This window comes from Typopeltis vanoorti, chromosome 10 (assembly GCF_054136105.1).
Source record: "Typopeltis vanoorti isolate ZY-2024b chromosome 10, IOZ_Tvanoo_1.0, whole genome shotgun sequence".
NCBI classification, from domain to species: domain Eukaryota; kingdom Metazoa; phylum Arthropoda; class Arachnida; order Uropygi; family Thelyphonidae; genus Typopeltis; species Typopeltis vanoorti.
In genome coordinates, this window is record NC_143558.1 from 13,371,811 (window position 1) to 13,397,548 (window position 25,738).

The 25,738-nt window shown below is 38.2% G+C and overlaps 1 protein-coding gene across 3 annotated transcripts in view; it reads right to left on the reverse strand.

Moving 5' to 3' along the window:
* RyR (Ryanodine receptor) overlaps positions 1–25,738 on the reverse strand; it is a 1,703,288-nt gene that overhangs the window by 915,637 nt on the left and 761,913 nt on the right. The gene's annotated exons all lie outside the window — the stretch shown is intronic.

Consider the following 25,738-nt stretch of genomic DNA (forward strand, 5'->3'; position numbering starts at 1 on the left):
CAGAGTTGTGAATGATCGGAATGCCTTGCCTGAGAGTGTGGTGTCTGCAAGGAGTTTAAGTGTGATGATGAGTCTTTGACTCCATGAGGTCTTGGGATAATAATAATAATAATAATAATAATATAGAAGTGAGGATGTTATGATTCCATCATACAAGGCTTTGATCAGACCACATAAGTATTACTGTGCACAGATTTGGTCTCCTTGTTTTTAATAGGATGATTCATTAAGTCAATTTTGGGTTTCTGGAATGTAGAGTATGAGGAGAGATTGAGAGAATTCAAATTGCAGAGCTTAGCAGAAAGAAAGAACAGGAGGGACATGATCATGACACATAAGTTGGTAAGGGAAATTTCAAGATTAATGTGGATGGGATTTTTCATATAATGTCTGGAGGAAAACAAAAGGCATCCCTGGATGCTGTATAAGGAGAGTGTGAGAGGGTGGGGGGGGGTAGATTCTTTGTATGGAGAGTGGTGGGAGATTAGTATGCATTGCCTGACAGCGTGGTGAGCGCAGAAAGAGTGAATGCATTTAAATCAAGGTATGGTGAGCTGTGTGTGAGAGTGAGACCTCCCACGATGAGTCTCTTGTCAATGGAGGTCTGACAATGATGATAATAATAATAATAACAAAAATTTTTAATATCCGGTAAACATTTCTACTTCTATATGAGAAGCTTAATTTATCCAGTTACAAAGTTCCTATAAATTTCTTTTACAACTCATTCCATTAACCTTTGTAACATAACAGCTAAAATCCTTTAAAAACTTCTTTCTTTGTGAAAGCGGAACTTTTACTAATGGAATTTTTCCAAACTTGTTCCGAAAATCCTTCCGTACCTCAACATATATCTCTCTCTGTGCTGTTTAATAGTTACCCTGTTCTTTTACCAGAATGGAAATGTTATGCATGCTGTAGCATGCATAACATTTCCATTCGCCTTCAGTCATGAAATAAGAGAAACTCCAACACCATTCGTGTTATCTTAAGGGCACTCCACTTGAAAGCAGTCAAATTTCACACTCTCAGTGAATTAAGTAAGTCTTGTTCAACTTATGTATTTTAAGCGTACACAAACACTAAACAGTAACCTTATATTAGAAATACCAACTTATAATCTTATGAGATCATTTCATTAAATGTTAATGGTACATGTAACATGTAAACAATGAATAACTATTATACATACAAAAACCAGCAATTAATCATACGGTTTACAAAACCCAGATCCACTAACAACCTAAACTAGAATTATTATTTTATTCACATAATTGATACATAGTCAAAACAAGATATCGTATAAACAAAAATTTGACTGGTGATACAGAACAATTCAGATTCTACTCAAGAATCTAAGAATAGTTCGTCAGGTAGCATCATAAAATATGGTCTGTTCCAAGTGATGCTATTTTTTGTAGGTCATATGGGGTCACTTTGTTGATGTTTAATTGCTGTAAATAGTTGGATAGCTTCTTTGAAGTTGCACCAAGTGCGCCGATAACTATTGGGATGACTTTGGTGTGTTTAAGCCACAGTCTGCCAACTTCGATTGCCAGATCATGATATTTAGTAATTTTTTCCAGTTCTTTGTTGTTAATGTTGTTATCACTGGGTACTGCGATATCAATAATCCAAACCTGTCGATGTTTGATAATTTTGATGTCAGGTCTATTGTGTTCCAAATGCTGATCAGTTTGTATTCTAAAATCCCAGAGAATTTTTGCTGTTTTGTTTTCCAATACTGTCTCTATTTTATGCTGCCACCAGTTATCAGAAGCAGGAAAGCTATATTTTTTGCATACATGCCAATGAATTATTTTGGCCACTTGATCATGGTGGTATTTATAGTCAGTTTGAGCTATTTTGCTGCAGGCACTGATTAGATGTTCAAAATTTTTGCTTTGATTGCATTAGTTTGTAATGACTGTTCTTGAGCTGCTAGAATTAATCCTTCTGTTTTGTTTTTAATGAATCCGTATTGTAGCCATTGCCATGTCTTGTTCACGTCAATTTTGTCCTCAGTATCTTGAAGAAATTGGCCATGTAAGGGTTTATTTTTAGCACATATTGATTATTTTGATGTTCCTTTTTGTAATCGGATTTGTTTCCTTTTGCTTTTAGAAGGCCCTCTTGTGTAAATGCTTGAAGCATTAGCTCAGAGCTATTGTTGATGTAACTTCTTAAACTAATTTCTTCTTCCACAGTCTGTTTCACTTGCAGCAGACCCCATCCACTTATTCTCCTCGGTAGGTACAACCGGTCAACATCACTTCGTGGATGTAATGCATGATGCATAGTCATTAGTTTTCTAGTTATATGGTCCAGTTTTTCCAGGTCTTCTTTTATCCAATCTATTATGCCAGCTGTTTATCGGATCACTGGTATAGCCCAAGAATTCATTGCTCTAATTGTGTTTAATCCATTTAGTTTTGTTTTCAGAATATTTCTAACTCTTTTGATGTATTCTGATGCTGCCTGTTGTTTAACTTTCGAGTGGAGAATATCATTGGCTTCTAATATTCCTAGGTATTTATAGTGTTCGTCAGCTGAAATTGCTTTTATATATTTCTCTTGATCAAAATTAAAACTGCTAGTGTCATTAATTTTTCCTCGTTTAATAGATAAAATTGGGCACATTTATCTAAACCAAATTCCATTTTGATGTCCTGACTGGAAAATACGAACTGTGTTCAATAAAGAATCTATTTGCTTGGCAATTTTCCATATAATTTCAAGTCATCCATATACAACAGATGGGAAATTTTAATATTACATTTAGGAATTTCATATCCAAGTTATGTTTTCTTCAGAATCATAGACAAAGGTATCAAAGAAATGTTGAAGAGCAATGGTGACAAGGAATCACCTTAGAAAATTCCACATTTAATGCTGATATCTCCAAATCATTCATTATTTACTATTAAAGTTGTTTTCCATGATTTCATAGCAGCAGCCAGAAACGAACATATGTTTTTGCTAATTCTAAATAGTTTTAGTGATTTTAGTATCCAGGAGTGTGGGAGGGAATTAAATGCCTTCTTGTAGTCTATCCATGCCATGTTTAAGTTAGTTTTCATTTTTTTGAGTATCTGAGAATCATTTTACTAATAAGGATCTGGTTTTTTGTTCCTCTAGATTTTTGAAAATTACCTTTTTGTGCAATTGGATAAATCTGATTATTATTATTATTATTCAGACCTCCATAGAGTCAAAAGACTCATCATGGGAGGTCCTTCCTAGGAAACACAAAGTCTATCATACCACACCTTGAACCCATTGACTGTTCTTGCTCTCACCATTCTAGCAGGCAATGCATTCCACGGTAAATCACCCTCCATGCAAAGAAACCACTCTTCACTCTCTTGCTCACAGCTTCCTTTCGTAACTTCCAGGATGGCCCTTTGTCATCGCTCCTTCTCACTGTTCCACCAAGCGAAAGAACTACCCAGTGTCAACCCTGTAACTACCTCTCAACAGTTTAAAAGTCTCAATCATATCACCTCTCCTTCTTCTATCCACCAACCTTTGCAGTCCACATTCCCTCATCCAATCTTCATAACTAACATTGTACAGTCCTGAAACCATCTTTGTTATCTGCCTCTCTACACTTTTCACAGTTTATCCCCTTCAAATCCTGGGGACCAAATTTGAGAACAATAATCAAAGTAGGGTCTGATCAGGGTCTTATACAATGGAATGATAACTCTTATCTCTGCAGGTCAGCATCCTTCTCAGTATTGCAGCAATCCTCTGGATTACCTTCACTGTCTTTGCAATATGTTCTCTGAATTTCATAGAATATTTAAGTTTACGTTTGTTTATTTAAATAAAAATATTTTAGAACCTTTCCATACATATACTGATGACACAGCTTCCAATTGATGGATTCCAAATTTTATGACTTTACATTGCATTAAAATAATATCCCCAATCATTTGTCATTCTTATTTGAATATTCCTGAATTCAGAGTCACCAAATTCGCACTGGATTAGAGATAGATGATGAAAGATTTTTTTTTTTTCACTTGGTTACACTATAAATTAAAGATGCCAAGAAATTATATTATTGGTTTCATTCTTTTTCCAAGTATAAGCAAACAAAGTTTACGCATACTTCACAACTAAGCTACTTGTATATAGAGGCTAATGACATCACATCAACTGCCTTAGTATCTCATGATGCAATACATATATCCTTATGGACATGTATAATGCTATGCATTATGGGACGTGCAGAAGCCATATTTCCATATACAAGTAGTCAAAAGATGTCACTTATTACTAAAGTATTCTGTATTAAAGCTAGATGTAGAAAAATTTTTTTTCACTTGGCTATATATGGTGTCTACAAATTGACCTCCCTAGTTTCAAAGAATGGTAAAAAATTGAAATGCAGAAATATGTAAGGTTTGGGTTGTTCCAGAGACTCTACAAGTTTCATCCAGAATTTTTTCCTGCATTGTGATGCAGTGACACTGCTGGACAGGGATGTCACAGTTTTAAATATGGCATCAGGGGCAGAAAAGCTCAAGTTGTGTGGTGGTGGTAAGCTGAGTTGAAATCAATCGAAGCAGTGCAGCATAAGTTCTGTCAGGTGTACAAAGGGAAGCACCCAACCCCAAGTGTATCCGTTTGTGAAAAGAAAATTTCCTAACAGCAGGTAGCATTTGGAAACAATATGGAGGAGGGAAGCAGCCAATATCAGAAGAGAAGGTAGAGAGGATTCACAATATCTTCACACAAAGCCTGACAAAATCCATTAAGAGAGTCACGTGTGCTGCAAATATCCTGCTCTACCATTCATAAGGCCATCCATCAAAAGTTGCATCTGCATGTGTACAAAATGCAGGTGTTGCAGAAAATCAAGCAAAATAATAAGTTACAATGAGTAATGCTGCAGCTGAAATTCTGGAATTTGTGTTGATCCAGATTTTCTTTCCCAGATTTGCTTTTCAGACGAAGCCACTTTTCATGTCAGTGGTAAAGTGAACAGACACAATATCAGGATATGGGGGAGTGAAAATCCTCACTGTGTCATGGAACATGTGCATGACAGTCCCAAAGTAAATGTCTGGTGTGGTGTGGTATAATGTGAAAAGCTATCACTGGCTCATTTTGTTTCATGGAAAGCAATATCGATGGAATAATTTACCTCGACATGCTGGAAAACTTTGTCTTTCTACAACTTTAAGACTTCCATCAGCATACTCTCTTTCAGCAGGATGATGCCTCCCTGCAACACTGACATTTGTAGGTCCATGCAACTCTTGAGAGGGTCTTCCCTCAGCAGTGGATTAGACATGGAGGATTGATTCCTTGGCCACCATGATCGGCAGATCTTACCCCACTTGATTTTTTAAGGAGATTTGGAATTTGTGTGGGCAAGGTGTGAGCAAGGGAGTGAGGAGCAGGTTTTTTGCATGGAGAGTATTTATAATAATAATTATTATTATTATTATAAATCGTTGCATTAGATACAAAGGAGTGCATTTTGATTGAAATTCACTCAGCGAAAAGTAAAGTTTCGCTATTAATTCTCAGTTTTAGTAATTAGTAATTGACCAACCCCGAATCAAAACCTACTAGACGTAATTATGACTGACATAGACACCGACGCCCTGATAGAAACACTAGACAAAGGTCTGGCGCTAAGCCTACTCAAAAAATTGCTAAAAAAATTTGAAGTGGAATGGCCAGGATACTTGAATCTGTACTCCACAACGAGAGATGATGAGGAAAGCGAGGATACTGCTAATACAGAGGAAAAATTGGATTTGGTGGTCTCCAATCCCCTCCAGGATCAAGGAGAGACCCACCCACGGAAAAAACACAAAACACAGACGACAGAACCACCCACAGATGAAGGTATGGAGGAAGACGGACACAATTCTGACCCTCCTGCCTCCACTAAAGAGAAATTGCCTCCAATTATCTTAAGAGAAAAGAATAGGTGGACAGAACTAAGGGCCACTATGACTAGCCTACAGATAGCATACACTACAGCAAAGAATTTAGATGATGGTATCAAAATCCAACCCGCCACTATAATGGACTACTGCAGACTCACAAAGGAGCTAGACAATAAAGGTGTGCAATACCACACCTTCACCCTACTCCAAGAGGAGCCTGAAGGTGGTTCTCCGTGGAGTATCAAACCACATACATACAGAAGACATAGCTGCCGATCCCTACTACCAAGACCTACCACCCATCAAGGTCAGCCGAATGACCAGAGCAGACAAAAGTCCAATGCCACTCGTCTTAGTAGAGATCCACCAGGCGTATAAAAACATATATGACCTAACTTCAATTTGTGGGCTAAAAATCAGCCCAGAACCACTAAGAAAAAGAACCTCATCAGGACAGCGCCACAGGTGCCAAAAATATGGTCATGCCCAGAGATTATGTAAAGCAGAATACAAGTGCCTAAAATGTGGGGAGAGCCACCCCACACATATACCTGCACCAAGCCAAAATCCACCCCGATTAAATGTGCAAACTGTGGGGGGGCCCCGCATCCAGCAAACTACAAAGGATGTATACAACAACCAAAAAACAGATCTGCTCACTCTACTAATCTACAAAAACCAGTACCTCCAACTCCTCAACCCCCCAGAGGTCGACAAAACACGATACAAAACAAACTGCCGCAACCAGAAGCCCCGATCGAAGCAAACCGCAATCGGCAGAAAAAGTCCTATGCAGATGTAGTCCGCTCAACAAAGACCACTCAGGAGCAATACAACCCAAATTTAGCAGCCGTCATTACAAACTCTCTTGCAAATATGCTGCAAGACTTCAGCAAATCAAACCCTACATCAGACCCCAGAAAAAGATTTCTACAAGAAACCCAATCCATCCTAGCAGCTCTCATAAATGCATAAAAATAAAAGCACTCCAGTTTCCCTACAGATCATCACTTGGAATGCTAACGGACTTAGAAACAAGATTCTGGAACTCCAAGAGTTTGCACAAAGATACAACCCAGATATCATCTTAATAAATGAATCCCACTTAAGACCAGCAGACAATCCCAAAGTTAGAGGATACCTCCTCCACAGAAATGACAGAATAAGCTACAGAGGAGGAGGTACCGCCATTTTCATAAAAAACCACATCAAACACCACTCTGTAACCAGCCCCTCAACCAAAAATCAAGAGCTCACAGGAATAGTAGTACCTACTACCTCAGTCGGGAAACTAACACTTTATGCAGCTTACAACCCTCCATCAAAGAATCTACTATATTCAGATCTAGATACTGTCCTAGGCAATAAAGATCAAGTATTCATTGCCGGTGATCTAAACGCGAAACACCTGGCATGGAACAGTAAAACCACAAATAGAAACGGCTACACCCTCTTCAACTACTCCAGTTCAAATTATGCAGTGGTGGCAGGCACTGCAGAACCAACACATCATAGTACGTATGGCACATCCGACATACTTGATATTGCTATATTACAAAATATAGCCTAGACTCTTTAAATGAGCTGACATCTGATCACAACCCAATCCTGCTCCAGCTGGGAAAGCAAGAACAACTGCTGCCTCCTCCCCACTCCTTTATCTCATGGAAAAAACTAACAGAAGTACTGTCAGAACACATTGGACCTGTTCCTCACATCAGATCCATAAAAGAAATTGAAAATGCTGTCAAAAGCCTGACTCAGCAAATCAACACAGCCATAAAGGTTGCAACCTCTACCAAAACCACTCTTAAGTCAAACCGACTACCAGAAGACATCATGGAGTTAATTAGGAACAAAAACAAAGCAAGAAAAAGGTACCACAACACCTGTGCACCTCAGGACAAAAAGATCCTCAATAAACTTAACAATGAAGTAAGAGAAGCACTTAAAGCTCACAGGACCGAAACATGGGAAGCCAAACTAGCCTCTGTATCACCCGGCGAACACTCTATCTGGAACATATTAAGAAGTCTCAGAAACAAAAACAAATCTCTTCCCCCACTCAAGTCAGACATGGGACCATTACACATGGATGCAGAAAAAGCTGAAGAAATAGCAAAGAACCTAGAAAAACAGTGTAGCCCTACGTACAACAACTTGGACTTCAAGCATGTTTATAATATCCACCTCCATGTCAGACATGCACTGAAAGTCACCGATACCTGCAACAACATACCTCCAAACACCTCACCAGCAGAAATCTATGAAGCTCTAAAGAAGCTAAAGAATAAAAAAGCTCCTGGTCCAGATGTCAAAGCAAACAGAATAATTAAATTGCTGCCCCGAAGAGCTGTCGTATATCTCACCACCATAATCAACGGCATGTTCCGATTTAACTATTTCCCCAGCTATTGGAAAGTCGCAGATGTGCTCCCAGTGCATAAACCAGGTAAAGATCCACACCTGCTTGAAAGCTATCGACCCATCAGCCTAATCTCAAACTTAGGCAAAATTGCCGAAAAAATCATCCTCTCTAAACTCCAAGCCTCAGTCAATGAGCTACATATCATTCCTAAGGAACAATTTGGCTTTAGACAACATCACAGTACTACTCAACAAATTCATAGGATAATTGAGTACATCACCACCGGTTACAATTGGCACTAGCACACTGGAGCAGTCTTCCTTGACATAGCGAAAGCTTTTGACAAGATATGGCACTTGGGATTACTTCACAAACTCATTTCAGCAGGCATACCATCAAGTATCGTCCACCTAATTAAGTCTTACCTCCAGGACAGATACATACAAGTCAAAATAAATGGTACAGTTTCAAGTCAGCGAAGGATCTCTGCAGGAGTTCCCCAAGGTTCCCTACTGGCACCGATCTTATTCTCCATATATATGGCAGACATCCCACACAACTCAATGTCATCCATCTTAGCACTTTATGCAGATGACACAGCAGTACTTGCCAGATCTCTGCGTCCACATCTTGTCACTAAAAAACTGCAAGAAAACCTGCTACAACTAGAACAATGGTTCTCCAAATGGAGATTACAAGTGAATCCCCAAAAGAGTGTAGCGATACTTTTCACCAGAAGAATGGTAACTCCCATGGGGACCTTTATCTATTCAACACCAAAATCCCCTGGCAAACAGAAACAAAATATCTTGGAGTAATTCTGGACAAAAGATTAACGTTCGACCCACACATCAAAGCCTCATGCACAAAGGCATCTAAAACCATTGCACAACTTTATCCTCTAATAAATAGAAAAAGCAAACTAAATACCAGAATCAAAGTGCTCCTCTACCTGCTGGCGATCGATCCCATGATGACATATGCATCTCCAGCCTGGAGCCACACATCCAACACCAACATCCTCAGGCTACAGAGAGTGCAAAATAGGTGTTTGCGCATGATATTGGATGCACCGTGGTTTGTAAGGAACGTCCAACTGCATAGAGATACAAACATCCCTTACATCTACTCCTTCCTACCAACTACAGCAGAAAAATTCTTCTCAAAGATCTCTACACACCCAACGATCTAGTTAAACAGGCAGCAAACTATGAAGAAACTGACCTCTTCAAATACAAGAGGCCAAAATCCATCCTAAATACTTGCAACAATGACTAATCTCCGTGCCCCCCCCAGGGCGAGCTCTCAGATCATAAATTTTTCCTTCAATTCATCCTCCCTATCAGACAACGGGGAATAAAAGCATCCTGCTTCACCCTTCTGGCCAATGATGTTATGTTATGTTATTATTATAAATCGTTCACATATCCACCAAATTTTCTTACATGCCAGTTCGCTATCCCTGTATTAATGTGTATTATATTATTAGCTTGCTGAATGAATTCTGTTACTTCGTATTTATGAAGGTAAGTTTGTAGTTAAATATGTGATTTATCTTAGTAATGATTTTTTAAATAAATTATTCATTTCATTTTTTAGCCGTGTTTTTTTCAATTTATTTTTTATTTTAATTTATGAACTCTTGCATATATTTGAAATTGTGCCCACAGACTACTATATGGAGTTTTATGTTAATATTAAATAAGGTAATGTTTAATTTTATTTTGCTAATTTATTTGTTTTCTTAATGCAGTAAAATCAGATAAAAATACTTGTATAAAGGGGCGAGACTTGGCAAATGACGATTCAATTCTAAATTTTTTACTTTGTTTTGTTTCTGAAATCATAAAAAAAAAATAAAGTTTTTTATGATTTCAGAAATAGACAAAAATGGCAGACCAGAGAAACAAGATGAAAACCCTTTCTGGTCATCAATACAGAAAAAGATGAGCAGAACGAGAAGTTATTTGAGCTCAGCAAGAAAATCAATTGCAGAAATTTTTGAAATAATCAGAAATAAGAGTCGGTGAAAGCAACGTTCCTGTGGAGTTCCCCATTGACAATGAGTTTGAAAATTCGAATTTGTGCTTAGATGATAATCAGGCTCTTGGGAAACATCCAATAGCTTCGATTTCAAATACCTCAACACTAAATTACAAGCTTTTTTGACAATCCAGCTTTATGGCCAAACTTGTTCACTATCAATATATTGCAATATATCAATAATTGATATATTAGTAAAATGAGGGTCCTCCTGCTGAATCAAAAGAGACTTTTTTTTCCACGCAATGAAACATAATAGAAGTTTTCATGTATTGCATTATAACAGTAACGAAGAAACCATTAAAAAATCTTGGTTAATTTACTCAAGTTCAAAAAATGTAGTATTTTGTTTCTGCTGCAAATTATTTTATAATATTCGAACTATGAACTTAATTTCGGAAGGAAATAACGATTTGAAACATATGTCCCAAGTTCTCCAGCGCTATGAAAAATCTCAAGAACATTTTAATAATTTTGAAAAATCTATTGATTTGGAAAAGCTTTTAAAAATGAAACTACAATTGATCAACATCAGCTAAAATTACTCAAAAAAGAACAAGAACATTGGATGCATGTTTTAAAACGCATAATATCGGTTATTAAATTTCTTGCAAAAGAAAACATAGCATTCAGAGGAAGTTCAGATACTCTATAGGGTGATTCAGAACTCTTGGGCCAAACTTTAAGGGGTGATAGAATACACCTAAACAAGCACTTTTTGTCATACAATGCATGGTCCAAACTCAAATGGTGAAGTGCTAGAGGAGGTTTTCCAGTGAACACTTATAAGCACTGTTTTTTTCAGTCATTGTTATTTCTACTGCGGAATGCAAAAAGGATGGATTCTTTCACAAATCAGGAGAAGGCTGTCATGCATTTCATTTATGGAGCTGCAGACAGGAATGCACGGGAAGCCCAAAGACTGTACAGAGAGCGCTTTCCAACCAGACGTGTGCCTGATCATAATACCTTTCAGCGGTTGCATCGGTATCTGTGCGAAATGGGCTTCTTTGCCAGTGGCATCCAGGATACAGGGCATACAAGGAGTGTGAGGACGGCACATTTTACAGAGGAAATTCTATGTAGGTTGCAAATCGTCCCAAATGTAGCACACGAGCAATTTCCCATGCCGTACGTGTGCCCAATCGACTGTGTGGAGAGTTCTATGAGACGAACGATTACACCCCTACCATGCACAGAAGGTGCACGCCTTGACACCTGTAGATTACCGGCCTCATGTGGATTTTGCACAGTGGTTACTGCAGCAGACTGCAGTGCAGCCAGACTTGGATGCACGTCTTATTCACTGACGAATGCACCTTTACACGTGAGAGCATTTTTAATACCCACAATTATCATGTGTGAGCGAGTAGAAATCCGCACGTCACGTACACATTCATACCAGTGGTGTTTCTCCATAAATGTTTGGGCTGGAATCCTACATGACCATTTGATTGGCCCATACTTTCTGCCAGCATGATTTAATGGGAGAATGTACCTCATATTTTTACAAGAGGTCTTGCCAGAATTACTGAACCCTGTTCCAGCAAACATTCAAACAAGTATGTGGCTCCAATACAATGGAGCACCACCCCATTTCAGCGTGGATGTGCGGAATGCCTTGGATGCAATATTTCCAGGATAATGGATTGGTCGGGATGGTCCCATCGCTTGGCAGCCACGATCGCCCGATCTCTCATGTCTGGACTTTTTCCTATGGGGCCATATGAAAAGCCTGATCTATGATAGCCCCATCAATTCCAGTGAGGACCTTATTGCCAGGATTTCTATTGCTGCTGCAGCAGTATGAGAAATGCCTGGTGTTTTCGCTAATGTACGCCAATCACTATGTCGAAGGTGTGCAGCCTGCATTAATGTTGGGTCACTCTTTTCAACAGTTTCTGTAATTTGTTCAATAAAATTCTATAATTTATGTTCTTTAATTTCTGCAATTGTTTCAAATCTCCTCTGTCATTCTTGTGTTTCTTCATTTCTTGACACAGTAGTTGCTAAACCCCTAGCACTTCACCATTTGAGTTCAGACCATGCATTGTATGATGAAACGTTCTTGTTTAAGTGTGTTCTATCACCCTTTAAAGTTTGGTCCAAGAGTTCTGAATTACCCTGTATATACAAATAACAATGGAAAATTTTTGAAGCTGATTGAATTATTTGCCGAATTTAACAGTGTATTACAAAAGCATGTAGAATGCATAAAAAAACAATGCAATTCACATTCGTTATTTAGGGAAATGTATACAAAACGAAATCATTAATATATTAAGTAATGAAATTAAAAAAAAATTGTATCTAAAATAATGAATTATTTTTATTATTAAATAAAAAATTATTATTATTTATTTATTCACTATATATATATATAATTTTTATATATACATATACAATTTCGACCAAAAGGCAGGAAAAAAAAATCTTGCCCACACTCAAAAATTTGCTCGGGCTGGCACTGCATGGGATACTAAGGCAATTGATGTGAAGTCATCAGCCTCTATATACAAGTAGCCCAGTCATGAAGTTACTTCGCATGCAAACTTTGCTTGTGTTGTGTCGGAAAAAGTGGTGAGTCATCCCTTTTTCCCACCAAATGTTACACAGATAAGGGATAAGGACATGCTTATGCCTCCTGATGGGAAGTGCACCATATAATGTCCTAAGAAAATGTAAACATCCAGATGTATAAATTCCAAACATTGTTAAGATAGCCCATAAGTTTATTAAGATAGTAATTGTGAATGAATTAAAGTAGAAAGTCATGTAATATTAACAAGTAAACATGTATAATCTAAGTACAAGTTTAAGGCATGTAAAGACAGTTCGTAGCCATGGCGTCCAATCGGCTGCCACCGTATGCGTGATGACACCGCCGAGTGAGGGAGCTGCTTCGGAGTATAAAAGTTTCGGCGGGAGTTTGAATCGCCCTCTTTTCTCTTTTCTCTTGTCTCTTACCTCGGATCGCTTGTGTCTCGTCTCCGAGTTTCGTCGGCACCAAGTTTCCCATAGGAGAGCTATGTAGAGCTTGCCACCACGTGTGGCAAGGATCTCCCCTTGCTATGCATGTTACATCGGTTGAAGCTGCAACTACAATGTGTTCACACACATAAGGAGAAAGAGCCGCTGATGGAATCTACATCAGCATATAAATCTGTGCATGAGTGTTTTCGTTCCGTGTAGAACAAAGGAACAAAGCCCCGCTATCAGAGGAGGTACAGTGAACAGATTAGAATACCTAGTCAAAGCAAGAATGGTAAGCGAAGATTTTCTTATATTAATGTAGGATTAAAGTATCCGTGGAATAAAAAAACAGAAGTTAAGAACACACGCTATTTACGTGTTATACCATAAGAACAGTCTGCGATTTGGACACTTCTGTCTACTGTTAAGAAGAAAACGTATTAGGCTCCATCCGAACAGGAGGCTGGGCTCCAGACTATTTAAGTGATTTAAGAAAAGTAATGTCGTATGATCAGAAAGTAATTAAGTGTTAACAGATATTTTGGGCGAGAGAATTAAGTAGAAATAAATACTGTTGTCCTAGAGAATTACATGTGAGATTTATTGAATTGTCTAGTGTTTATATGTAATGTTTCATGTATGATATTATCAGGTAACTTAATTGTGAGAGTCTGAAGAGGTAGATATATGTTTAGAAGTGAGGAATTTATGTCCAGTAAGAGAATATAGTACAGAAGTTTTGGATTGTGATTTATTAAGAAAAGGAACCTAGACTCTTTTAAGGTTAAGAATTTAAATAACATGTATACCTGTCTTTGTGAAATAATAAATGTGTTTCTTTTACACAATCAATTGAGTTTACATAATCAAGCCTTGATAAGACCAAATCTTTACTACTACGCACAGATCTGGGCACCAGGGATTCTTGTTGATGATGAGGAGAAGGTGGAAAGGATCCAGAGGGAAGTGACCAAAATGTTATCAGGTGTATGGAATGACCTTTACAAAAACAGGTTAAAGATTTGTGGGTTACAGAAACTGGTTGGTAGGCAGAAAAGGGGTGATATGACTGAGAGATAAAAATTACTGAAGAGTTTTTAAAAGATTAAGTCATAGGGAATTTTTCAGAACAAGTGTGGTGGTGGGAGAACAAGGGGCCATCTGTGTAAGAGTGTGTATGAGTGTAGTTAGCAAGAGTGTTAGAACTAGGTTTTTTTGCTTGGAGAGTAGTGAATGAGTGGAATAGGTTGCCAGAATCTGTTGTTGGTACCATGACTGTGAATGAGTTCAAAGCAAAGTATGATAGATCTGTGCAAATGTTGGAGTTCTTGACATGATGTTTAGGGTTTAGACTCATCAAGGGCCTCCCTCAATGAATCTACAGACTCCTTGGAGTTGCCTTTAATAATAATAATAAAGGATGAAACCAAGAATATAAATTCTTGACATATTTAATTTCCATTGGTACTATTAACAATAACCCTTCCTTGCTTCACACCATCTAAAACAACTGAATATATCCCTGCAATCCAATGACAAAATCAGTGATATATAAATGTCAATGTCATTTGTCAGTTAATTTGCACCCAAATGATAGAGGATGATTTGAAGGGAAATATTCATTTGATTGATGATGATGACTATGTAATATTGACTGGCATAATAGCCAATAAGGACAATATAGAGAGCTTGCAGGATAATCTAAATAGCCTGATAGTATGAGTGTGAATTCTACTTTAATGTGGAATAGCGCAAAGTTATGCATTTGGGGATAAAAAGATTACAAGCTGTGTACCACATGAATGGAACTGTACTCCAGGAAATTGATGAAGCTAGGGATATGGGGATGGTAGAGAGAGAGAGAGAGAGAGAGAGAGAGAGAGCTGAAATTCAGAGGGCATATATTAATCAGCCCACACTTAGACTATTGTTCTCATATCTGGTCCCTAGGATTTGAAGGGGATAAATTAACTGTAGAAAAGGTACAAAGGTAGATAACAAAGATGGTGTCAGGACTGTACAATGTTAGTTATGAGGATCAGCTGAGGGAGTGTGGACTGCAGAGTTTGGTGGATAGAAGAAGGAGAGGTGATATGATTGAGACTTTTAAACTGTTGAGAGGTGGTTACAGAGTTGACAGTAGGGAGTTCTTTCACTTGGTTGAACAGCGGGAAGGAGTCATGACAAGGGGCCATCAATGGAAGTTACAAAAGGAAAGAGATGGTTGAACCATGGAATGCATTGCCTGATAGAGTGGTGAGAGCGAGAATGGTCAATGCATTTCAGAATTCGTATGATAGCCTGTGTGTTTCCTAGGAGGGACCTCCCTCGATGAGTCTTAATAGAATTGTGTTTCTTAGAAAGGACCTCCCACGACGAGTCTTTTGACTCCATGGAGACCTGAATAATAATAATAATAATAATAATAATAATATTATTATTATTCAAATAATATTATTATTATTATTACCTTCAAATGAAGGTGAGTTAGCTGATCTCATACGGAGGTAGTAGGGTTTTTTCTCCCGGAAACTCGGGTTTTTTCATCCCACATAGAAACAAATGGCCCTTCAGAACACACGCAATTTACAGACAAAAAATACTAGTTGTGGTGGTGGTGGTGGTGGTGGTTGTGGGTGGTAGATGGCGTTGATGGAGATGATTGGTAGAGGTTTGGTGTAGTGGTGGAAACAGTTGTATAGTAGGTGTCCTCCCACGATGAGTCTTCGGACTCCTTGGAGGTGTCACGAATAATAATAATATTAACTGTGTGAGAAGGCCAGGGTAGCTTACAGGATTATTTGGCTAATGAAGATCCCACAAGAAGATATAAGGATTTATCATTCTCTTTAGAAGGTCTTAACATGACCATATCTGAGTTACTGTCTTCAGATGGGTGATCTGGGCTTCTCAGAAATATAGAAATGGTGGAGAGGCAACTGACCAAGATAGTGACTTGCCTATGGTATGCTGACTATGAAGACAGATTGAGGGATTGTGGGTTGCAAAAGTTGGAAATATTTCAGCACTTGGATCTTGGATATTTCAGCACTTGGATGAACAAGGGATCATCCCTGAAAATTGAATAATGGTGTGGTTAGATTTTTTACACTGAAAAGTGGTGAATGAGTACAATGGGTTGCCAATGTGTTGTGAGTGTTTTGTATGACAGTGAGTTTAAGGAGAGTTACAAAATATATTCTATGGATAGTTTGGGACTACAGTGAGGGGTCTCTTTACTTAACTGTGGAGGCACCCCTGCAATAATAATTATTATAATTATTATTTTTCAGTCATCATCATGGAGTCAAAGTCTCGTTGTGGGAGACTCACACTCTAACCACCGTTCATAAAATACCTATCACACCTCTAAAACTCACTCAGTGATGAAGCACTCCACTACCTCTGACAACCCATTCCACTCATTCACTACCAACCAAACAAAAAATATAGTCCTACTATCCTTGCTAATCACACTTTTATGGAATTTCAAGAGGTGACCCTTTGTTCTCTATCTTCCTGCCATGTACTGAAAAAAGTCTCCAGTGTCTATCTTATAAATGCTCTTTAATAAATTATATGATTCCATCATGTCCTCTGTTATTCACCCATCAGGTAGTTTTTTTTGAAAACTACAGAATTTAATCTATTTTCACAGAGAGCATTCCATAAACCTGTCAGTGTCTTTGTCATTCATCTCTAGATCTCTTCAACCATTTTATCCTCATGGAATCCAGGCAACCAGATCTGTGCAGAGTAGTACAGATATGGCATTATTAAATCCTCATATAAAGGGGAAGAGTAACTTCCTTATCCTACTTGTCAATGTGTTCTTCAATAGCCACATAATCTGATGTGCTGTTTTGGCCACCTTGCAATATACCTCTAAACTTCAAATCCACAATAACTCCCTAAATCCATAGCTTCAACAAGTACCTAAAGTTTAGTTCCAACATAGTACACAGCTTAGGATCTCTTCACCCTAAAGTGCATGACCTAACACTTGGTCATGTTAAAGTGGCAATGATTTACCTTTGCCATACTGCCGGTTTATTTAAGCCATCCTGCAGGATCTCTACCTCATCTTCATTGACTATTGCTTCTACCTAGATATGCATCATCAGCAAACAACTCAATATTTTCTCTTAAATCATTTCCTATATCATTGATATACAAAGTAAACAGCAGAGGATCAAGTACTGAGTCCTCTACTCTACTAGTCACCTGCCATCTCCCAGACTCAACACTCTCATACACCACACTTGCTTTAATAAGTCCATCAGCCACCCTCTTATCCAAATTGCCAACATCCTATTCATTCCCATTTCTAGCTGTATGCATTAAGTTTCCATGTGTAATCCTGTTGAATACCATTGTAAAATTCAGAAGTATCAATGAGTCACCATTTCCTTTATTCAACCTAGATATGCATCATATCTAGGTTGTAGTACTAAGTCCTCTACTCTACTAGTCACCTGCCTTCTCCCAGACCCAACACTCTCATACACCACACTTGCTTTAATAACAGTCCATCAGCCACCCCTATTATCCAAATTGCCAACATCCTATTCATTCCCATTTCTAGCTTTATTCATTAAGTTTCCATGTGTAATCCTGTTGAATACCATTGTAAAATTCAGAAGTATCAATGAGTCATCATTTCCTTTATTCAACAGAACTGTCACTTTATCATAAAAAGTAAGCAAATTATTAAAGCAAGAGATAACCTTCTGAAAATCGTGTTGTTTTCTATGAAGTGCCATATTCTCTCCATGCAGTCCTTAATTCTGGCTTTCACCAACTTCTCCAATATTATTATTATTATTATTATTTCGGGCGACTCCAGGAGTCCTTAGACTCATCGAGGGAGGCCCTAAACATCATGTCCACACAAATATGCGATTACATTCTCACGGTATCTATCATAACTTGCCTTGAACTGGTTCACCGTCATAGCACCCACAACAGACTCTGGCAGCTTATTCAACTCATTTACCACTCTAAAAGTAAAGAACCCAGCTCTAACACCCCTGCTAACCACACTCTTGCCCAGTTTCCATAGGTGTCCCCTAGTTCTCCCACCACCAGTCCTGATCTCAAAAATATCCTCTGAATTAATCCTATAGAATCCCTTTAGCAATTTGAATGTCTCAATCATATCTCCCCTTTTCCGCCTATCAACTAGTTTCTGCAACTCACAAATCTTCAACCTGTTCTCATATGGTTCATTCCATAGACCTGTTATCATCTTAGTTACTCGCCTCTGGATCCTCTCCACCTCCTCCCCATCAAGAAGGAACCGAGGTGACCAAATCTGGGCACAGTAGTCGAGATGAGGTCTTATCAAGGCTCGGTACAGAGGTACTATAACTTGCTTGTCTCTGCTCATCAAGGTATTTTTCAACAACCAAGTGAGTTGATGAGCTGATTTAGCTACTTTTGCAATGTGCCCCCTAAACTTCATCTTCCTATCCACCAACACTCCCAAGTCCCTGGCCTCATCAATCTCTTGGAGTACAGTTCCACCAATGTGGTATACTGCTGCTAATCTTTTCACCCCAAAATGCATAACCTTACATTTTGTCACATTAAATTGACATCCATTCTCCTTAGCCCAGAACTCCAATCTATCTAAGTCATCCTGCAAGACTTTGACATCTTCTGCATTCACTATTGCCCTACCCAACTTTGCATCATCAGCGAACAAATGAATTGTTCCACTTAGATCCTTCCCTATATTGTTAATGAACAGATTAAACAGCAGTGGTCCAAGAACAGAACCCTGCGGCACACCACTAGTCAGAGGCCGTCTTTTGGACTCTACTCCTGAATAAACTACTCTTTGATATCTCTCCATCAACCAATCACCTATCCATCTCACCAACCCTATATCCATTCCCATATGTTGTAGTTTACGGATTAGTATTCCATGTGGTATCCTGTCAAATGCCTTTGCCAGGTCCAGCAGTATCACTGTAAACCAATTACCCTTATCCAGTTCAGCCGTCACCTTGTTATAAAACTTGAGCAAGTTACTGAAGCATGATCTACCCTTCACAAAGCCATGCTGTCCCCCGTACAGTATCTCATTTTCATCAATCCATTCCTGTATTTTTCCCTTGACTGCTTTCTCCAAGACCTTGACAACGACTCCTGATATGCTGATCGGTCGGTAATTTGCTGATCGGTCGGTAATACCGACTCGTGCCGGTATACCATCCAATCCCACAGATGTGTTCACATTAAGGTTCTGTAATAGACTAGCCACCTCCACTTCATTCATCACTATTCCCGTATAAACTAATGGTTCCGTCATTTTTTCAATGTCACCACCTGGATGATATGCTTTTGCAAAGTGGGCGCTCAGTAACTCCACAATATCGACTGATTCAGTGACCTCCTTACCATTGTCATTCCTTAAAATCATTTTGCTGTGTACAGTTTTTTTCTTGCTTGCAGCATATTGAAAGAGCTGTTTGGGATTCTCTTTTGCTTTCATAGCTAGTTTCCTTTCATAATCCGCTTTTGCTTTTTTTACCACACTCGTTACCTTTCTGGCCTGCACTTTATACCGTTCGTGTGCCTGCAGGTCACCCCTTTCTTTAAATTACCTCCACAGTTGTTTCTTTTTTTGCAGCTCAAGCTTAATGGTGTTATTCATCCATTTAACCCCTACTTGTTTTACTATTCGGACCCTAGGTATACAATCAGCCATAACCTCTGTAAATGCTCCTTGACCACTTCCCATGCTCTATCGACATCCAGCCCTTGCAGTTGTACTTGCCATGGTACCGATCCAAGCAATCTTCTAAGCTTGTCATACTTGCCAGCACGGTAATTCCACATATATATACCCTGTCTTAATCGAAAATTCCACACCTTTAGCCACCTCCCAGGTCAAGACCTTATGATCACTCTCATCAATAGGTGGCAATATGGTCATATTCATTACAGTCAAATTCTCAGATGCTATTACCAGGTCAAGCACTCTCACACCCCTAGTATTTTCAATTGCATGCTGTCTCAGATAGTTATCCCTTAATAATTGAATAAAATCCTTTTCCTTCCTCACATGTGTCCTCTCCTCCTTCCAATCAATGTTACCATAGTTGAAATCCCCCATAATAATTACCCTCCTTCCACTCATTTCATCAATTTCCCTATGCATACTATCTCAACCATCTATTCCATCACCTGGTCTATAGCAGCACCCAACTGTATATTTTATTCTGCCAGTCTCAATCTCACTCCAAACAGCCTCAAATGAGCTCCTTTCACTATCCTGCGATACAACTTCAATTCTCCTTGGCTGCAGTTCATCAGCTATCATCAATAATACCCCTCCCCCCATTTTATTCTCTCTGTCCCTTCTAAACACACTATAACCTACACATTCTATCCCACTAACTATATCATCTTCCGTCAGCCATGTTTCACTAATGCCAATAACCTGTGGCCAGGAAGAGCCAATCAAGGCCAAAAATTCTTCCTTCTTGTTCCTAATACTCCTGGCATTAGTATACATGAAATGCAGTGATCCCTTAGTCCCACCCCCATATTGATGCGTTATTCTAAATGACCCATTCCCATTTTTTGTCCTTAGTGCTGGCTCGGGTACATTATATACATTCTTACACTCATCTGTCTCACTGATGTCTGCATATCCATTCCCCCCCCCCTCCTTGGTAGTTCTAGTTTCCCTGGTTTTGCACATCCATTTTCACTTCATTCAGCAACACTCTTTCCAGTCTCCGCACACCAAGTCCATTTAAATGCAGGCCATCCATCTTGTATAAGTCCTTTCGCCCATCAAACTCATTCCACACGTCCACGAATTCCACACCACACCGTCTGCATAACTTGCGCATAATGTCATTTGCGATTATGGCCCTCCTTCTAAACTCCTCTCTGTCATACCGCGGTAACAGACTAATCATTCTAACTCTGTCACTCTTTTCTTTCGCTACCTTTAACAATACTTTCAAGTCCTCTCTCATAAAAAATTTATCACCTTTCAATTCATTCGTACCCGCCACAATTATTAATTCTTTCACCCTCTGTTTTTGCACTCTAATACTCTCACTTACATCCTTAAATTTCGCACCCCGTAAGTACGATTTAGTTACACTGCCATCTATCACCCCTCTTAATAACGAGTCACCATACAACACTCTTTCCTTCATTTCAGAAACTCTTCCATTCTTACTCTGTTTATTTACGTCAGCCGAATCACTCTGGAAAGAGTTTTGCAGGTGCTCTATTTGCCGCTGCGCATTTTGTATCACTGCGCGCAACCTAGCGATCTCATTTCCTACAAATAATTCCTCATTATTTTTATCATTTAAACCATTTTCTCTCTCTCATCTTCAACAACACTCTTGAAATGCTGTTTGGTCAATAATTTGCTCCCTCTCTCTTGAAGCTTTCTCTATGCAGTAGAAATATTTTGGCCTCTTTGCTTAAATTGAGGCTTAAATTAAATAGTTTGGTCAGAAGACGTGCTAATTCGGTTGCACATTAAGGTTCTGTAAAATCATAAGTATCTCCAAATTCATCTACCTCTATTCTCCCACCTTCTAGGCCAAGACCACATGAATGGAAACAAGCTTATATTCAGTTCATTGCTTTCTCAAGTAATAGAGAAGGTCATAAACAGGCAACTTTATCAGTTAAAGAGCTACAAGCTAATGAGTGAACACCAGTATGGATTCCACCAGTGAAGATGCACAGAAGATCTCCCACCTAAGATATGTGCAATGGAAAGAGTTGGATAAAACTGTAATGTTTCACTTGATATTTCTGAGATATTTGTAGGACAGAGCATAGAGAGCTGATCAGCAAATTGCCATTATATGATCTGCTTTGCACTCTTTACATAAAAAACTTTCTCTCAATGAATGACCTCAAATAGCTCATTAGCTCTACTCACACAACAAACCTTGCAGTGCTTCTACATGTAAAATAACTATACTAAGCACTGATCTCTATACTATCCTTCCATAGAGTGATGACAACTGGTCATCTTCAATACTTCTTGAACACAATTTTGTCTTTTTCTTGCAAAAAAGAAAAGAAAAAAAAAAAAAGACCTTAATACTTCTTCCCTTTACTCGTACAAACATATCACTTCTATCAGAAACCCTGACACTAAAAAAATATGGTATCCTTAATTGCTCAAGATGTTACTTTTGACTGTCTTAGAGTTTCCACATTGTGTCTTTTCTACAAATGCTTTCATGGAAAGACTCAATTCAGTAGACAGACACCCATAATCATCATTCCACCCCCACTTTCGGTTAAACCTACAATAACATGAACAATAGCTATTGTTCACGACATTCATGATGATGTCATGAACAACATCCATTTACAATTCTCAATGAAGTATTTCTTGAAGACTACAAACTTCATCTCTTCTAAAAAGGGGATTCCCTCTTTCTCTTAAGCCAAGGATGTCAAACTGGCGACCCCCAAAGCAATTTCTTGCTGCCCCCAACGCCTCAAGGAAAGATTAAAAAAAGGGATGGTTGATTTTTAATAATAATACAGAAATACCATATTTACTCGAATATAACTCGCCCTCGCATATGACTCACACACTCCTGTACCCTGATTTTACTTTATGAAAAAAGAAATTAAAAAGTTTTGCATATGCATCGCAGACGAAAATAACGTTTAACCACTTTCATGTCGGGACGATAACTTACTCCCCTGCAGTAAACAACACGCCTTCCCCAACTGCCACTATGCTGCAGATGCAAGAAAAACTAGTAGTTTTATTGTGTCACTGAATAAAGTACAGAAACATTTGCTGTCTGTGTAATATATTTCTAAAAGACTTGGGGAGTGAATTTGAAGGGCTACCTTATTACACAGAGATTGGTTGGTGTTGTGTCGGAAATAACTGACCCACTATAAGTCGGCCAATTGTTTTAGACACAACATGAGAGAATAGCATCTTAACATAAAGACATGCTTAAACTCTCAAGAGCAGACGTAGAGAGGTAATAAATAATTTGTAAATGAAAAGTGTATTAACTTAATTGATAATATTCTTGTAATATAATTCAAATACTGTTTTAGAATAATACCCAATACAAGGAAAATTATGTTAACCAATCAGCAAAAGGCCTGATCATTACGTATTAGTCCATGACACAGCAGAAAACCTGAAAAGTAATCCGGTAACCCCTGCAGTAACAGTTCCGTCGAGAAGGCTGCCAAGAAAAGAACATGACCTCATCGTTATCTAATGAATCAAAGACGGCTGAGTGAGTGACATAGATAGAGAGTGAGGGCACTCGCCGCTGAGATATAAGGAGTGGCACGCACTTCAAATGCTCTCTTGTTTTCTGCACCTTTCCATGTTCCAGTGAGAAGGCCGTGAGGTCTGAGGAAGCTTGTCACCGGTGTCCAGTAACCTTCCACGTTGCTGTGGGACCCGATGTGTACAGGACGTCCAACTGAACAACAGGGAACCAGCAGACAGGGCCATTGGTGAGTTTGCCACCAATGTGACGATAGCGAAGAACCCAACACTTCGAAAGGAACGAATAAAGAAAGACAGCGGAGCGACAAGGAAATCTTGTCACGTCCGAGGAAGGACCAGACTTGAAACAAAGGAACCAGTTCGCTAAGAAGATTAACCGGTAAGGCATATATCTCCTACCCTATATGTATATCAAGTGCTGTAAAACCAGAGTGAACAAGGAAAAAGGGGAGAACCTTAAGCATAGTCGTGCTTGACCTGACTAGAAGATCCATTTTTGGACTGAACGCCTTGATAGGACCTTTCTGTTGTAATTTATAAATTTGTGTTTGAGTGAACTTATAATGGAACAGCTAAGAGATGAATTATTATATGAGATGCAATGAATGAAGGTACTGCTCTTTACATTAAGCCTGTGACTTGCATAAGTCTTATAGCAAGGAGTTTCCTTTTACAAGATTTGTAATTAATAAGATTGAGTGGATGTGTCATGTGTAATTTTGATTAATTTTGTATTGCAGACTTGCATAACAACTGGAGTATCATTTAATCTTAATGCAGACCACGGAAATAATTCTGATTAACTAATGCTCCTGGATTATAATTGTATGAGCCTGCATATTAAGAAGTGCATGAGAGGAATTGAGTGAGCCTATTGTAGTTGCGTGGGCAATTGTGCATGAACCTATTTCCTTTTTTTATTATTATTACTTGATTTCCTGTATGAATTTTAGTTATATTAAAATGCATTATCATACATCAAAGTTTGTATGTTTCTGTTGTGTGAGACTAACCTACCACTTATAAAAATTCGAACCTGTGTAAGTGGGGGGGAGAGGACATTCGAAGTAACATGAAGAGGGGAGCCGCGACTGCATACCACGTGTTCCCAATGCTAAGTAATATTGTCGAGATAGTTATTAAAGTAAGCTTAAGTATCAGGAACTAGCAACTGGCTGGCATAGTTGATCTCAAATAAATAAATTTGTTGGAAGCTAACTTCTGGTACGAGTAAGACATAAGTTGTAAAATACACAAGATACAGAGAACAAGTAAAAAGTAAGAGTAAGAATAAAGAGATATAACATTGGATATCTTGTCTTAAGGTTCTAAAAAGTTTTTTTTTTACTTTTAGAGGAGATCAAATTGTTCCTAGAAATGAAAAATCATGATGTTGCATTTCTTAATGATCAAACATGGGTACAAGATCTGGCATTCTTAGTTGATATCGCAGGACATTTGAATGATTTAAATGTCAAACCTCAGGGGAAAGATCAGTTAATAACACACATGTATGATGCACTGGCAAGTTTTAGATGTAAGTTAGTTTTGTTTCAAAATCATTTAAAATAGAATATTCTAAATTACTTTCCTATGTGTGAACAGTTAAACAATAAGAATCAAAGTTTTACCTTTTCTCAATATTGTCCCAAATTAGAAAAGATAAAAGAAGAATTTGATAGGCGATTTAAAGATTTTAAGGAGCAAGAAGTTTTTTCGCATTTTACAGATCCTTTTTCCTTTAAGTTTGAAAAAGCTCCTATTTGTATTCAAATGGCACTTATTGATTTCCAAAATGATTCCATTCTAAAAGCGAAATACCAAGAAGTTGGTGCATCAAAAATATACAGTTATAAAGACAAAAATATCCAGAAATAAAAAAGTTTGCAAAATATTCTGTGTTATTTTGGAAGCACCTATTTATGTGAATAATTATTCTCATGTATGAAAGGTAACAAAACAGCCCACAGATCAAGATTAACCGACATCAACCTTTCTGCCATAATGAAGGTTGTATGCTCACAATCTTTGAGTCCAAATTTTGGCAGGCTGGTTAATAATAAATGTTGTCAAGTGTCGGGGAAAAAAAATACTGAAATTAAATTACTATAATTATATTATGCAAGTATATATATATATATATATATATATATATATTTGAATCTGAAAATA